This window comes from Cynocephalus volans, chromosome 6, assembly GCF_027409185.1.
Source record: "Cynocephalus volans isolate mCynVol1 chromosome 6, mCynVol1.pri, whole genome shotgun sequence".
Taxonomy (NCBI): domain Eukaryota; kingdom Metazoa; phylum Chordata; class Mammalia; order Dermoptera; family Cynocephalidae; genus Cynocephalus; species Cynocephalus volans.
In genome coordinates this window covers 62,527,310-62,530,452 of record NC_084465.1, presented here as the reverse complement: position 1 = coordinate 62,530,452, position 3,143 = coordinate 62,527,310, and the positions used below count along the sequence as shown (strand labels likewise).

Genomic DNA, 3,143 nt, shown 5'->3' with positions numbered 1-3,143 from the left:
AGATTTATTTCTCCTTCCCATTTCTTTCTTTCATTCCCTTCCACAGGGGTTAATCCTATGGCTGCTCAGTAATAATCTATACACTGACCTCTGTCTGAGTATTTGCTATCTGTGAAACCCATCCTGTGGCAGACATTGCTTGCAGGTATTAATAAATGCAAGTCTAAATGCTAGAAAAATGCCAGTGATTATTTAGTCAATGGAATGCACAACACATGAATAAATAGCCAGTAAAACAGAATTCACATGGCAATAGAATTCCCTTTAACTTTTTATCAATATAGGTTTCTACTTATTTTGTTCCACTTCATTCTCTTATTTTTGTATTTTTGCCCAGCATGGATTACTTTCTACTCAATATGTCGCCCTAAACATAAAATTTAATGTTCCTTTTGCATATACAAAAAAATATTACTAGTTGATTAATGCTGTGTGATTCCTTTCTGATGTATGTACACTTTAATCTCATCAGTACATTCATCATGGCAAAATATTATTACTGACTGGCACAAAAATAAACTTTGCTATTAATTTGTTTGTATGCATGTAACTTTCTCACCAAATGATAGTGAGTTCTATTTACCTATCTTATTAAAAAGAAATTGATTTGTGGCATGCAGATATCACAATAAATAATTGTGATTTTATTCAGATAAATGACAGTAAAATGCCCTTATTTTTAATGTTGATAGTATGTCAACAGAGATAATTGCTTGATTTCATTATCAAGGTATCAGTTTATTAGCATTTATTTTTAGAAATGCTGTCAGTGAAAGAAATAATTTCTGTGACTATCTTCTTCCAAGCTCTTTCTTAAAATATTTAAAGTATATCCTTCCAAGGCAGGGATTCTAGCTCCATTATTTATCTATCCATCTATCTACTTATTTATTTATTTTGAGGTCTGATCTTATTTATTTGTTACTCTTCGAAAATCTTAATGTTGAACTGGACTTAGAAGCGAAAGCAGAAGCAGAAGTGCTCGGGCAGGACAACCTGCATCTCTTGGTGATCTGTTCCTGGCATTTTTCTTTGGCCTCCTTCATTCTCTTGGCCAAAAGTTTAGCATATTCTGCAGCTTCTTATTTTTCTTAGTGTGCTGTTTCTTCAGAGAAATACACCAGCATTTGTGTTGCAGGACACGTGTAGCAACAAGATGCTGAATCTTAAGTGCTTTGGTCCTAGGTTTCTTTTTATTGTTATTGTTTTCATTGTTATTATTTTAGTTGACATGTAATTGTACATACTTATGGGATATAATCTGATATTTTGTATGTTGTATAATGTTATATTTTGTATAATGATCGGGTAGTTAATATAATCATTACCTCATGCATTTATCATTTCTTTGTGGTAAAAACATTCAAGAGCCTCTCCTCTAGCTATTATGTAATATACAAAACTTTACTGTTAACCATAGTCACCCTACTGTGCAATAGAACACCAGAACTTATTGCTCCTATCTAACTATAATTTTGTAGCTGTTGGTTCCTGTTTTTCCTTCCCTTTTCCTCTCCCTGGTCTCTGGTAACCACTATTCTATTCTGTCTCTAAAATATAAACTTTTAAAAAAAAATTTGTATTTCTGTGCCTGGTTGTATTGGGTCCTAGGTTTCTTACCTTTGTTTAAGGGCCTTCTTATAATAGATTGACAGACATCATCAACTTCTTTAAAAAGACTGAAAAGTTTGCAGATTCTGCTAGCTCTTTTAGGCCCTAGGTGACGAGGCACTGTAGTATCAGTCAGTCCAGGAATATCCTTCTCTCCTTTTTTTTTCTTTTTTTAACAACAACCAAGTTGAGAATGCTCAGATTGGCATCCACAATGCAACCCCGAACAGATTTAAACTTTCTTTCTCCAGTTCTCCTTGGCCTATAACAGGAACGCCCCTTGATCAGTAGCAGGCAGACACAGCAATATGGGTCAAGACATCCTTCTTCTTGGGGAAAGCTTGTCATTCCCACCACGGATCCAGACTATATAACCCTTCCATCCTTCACCCAGAGCATCAACAACTTCTATGGCCATCCGCTTCTCATAAAAAGTATGAATTTATCATACTTTTCAGCGAGTTTCTGGCAGTCAGTGACTGGGAAGGAGATATTCAGCTTCATCTTGAAGCAGCTGACCACCTCCCCAGCAGGCACCACAAAAAATGGCTGACTTCATTATTTATGTATCTCTGGTTCCCAAATATTTTGTATCAGGTAGATGGTCAATAAATTTTTACGGAATATATGAATGAATGAATGAATGAATGAATGAGTGAATCTTTATCAATTAATATTATATACTGACCTCTCGCTATTTTCCCAATCATATTCTGAGTTCTGTGTATGTAAATCTCCTTGCAGTTCCTGGGCACTCCATGTCTCGGCTTTTCATTCATTAAATTCATAAATATTTATTAAATACATAAAATACCTACTTTGTATGCCAGATGCTGAAGTTACACTAATGCACATAGATGGGACCAATGCTTGAAGCGCATCTCATTGTTGTTCACCCTCTCCCTTCTGCCAAGGATGCTTTTATCATTTTGATTTTTTTTTGCGAACTTCTATTCCTCCAAAATAAAGCCATATCTGAGAACATAGTCAGACCTCCAGTGTTCAAATCCCGGCTCCTGACTTTGAGCAAGTTTCTCTGAGTCTTCAGTTTTCTCATATTTAAAATAGGATGATAGTGGTATCTACCTGACACAGTTATTTTGAGGATTAAGTGATATAATGTATGTAAAGATCTCAGCTTAGTAGTGCCTGATTCATAATCATTCAATACATGTTAGCTATTATGAGCAGTATTACTATTCCTTGCTTTTAGGAAAACAGTTAAATCCTAACAACAAATTCCAAGATATAACAGCTGCCACCAAAACAGAGTGACTTTAGAACATTAACAAAGTGCTTTTACCCTCTATTTTCAATTAGAAAGTTTTAAAGTTCTGTTAAAAATTAAATATTGTCCACATTGTTTCATATTGCAGAATTTCCTTCTTTTTTAAGGCTAAATAGTATCCCACTGTATGTATATACCACATTTTTTTTCATCCTTTTATCTATTGATGAACATTTAGGTTGTTTCCTTGAAGACATTATGCTAAGTGAAATAAGCCCGTCACAGAAACACAAATACTGCATGA

General features: G+C 34.5%; 1 pseudogene; it reads right to left on the bottom strand.

Moving 5' to 3' along the window:
- Nucleotides 1-914: 914 nt before the first annotated feature.
- On the bottom strand, nucleotides 915-2,115 carry LOC134380924 (small ribosomal subunit protein eS6-like; annotated as a pseudogene).
- Between the last annotated feature and the right edge of the window lie 1,028 nt (nucleotides 2,116-3,143).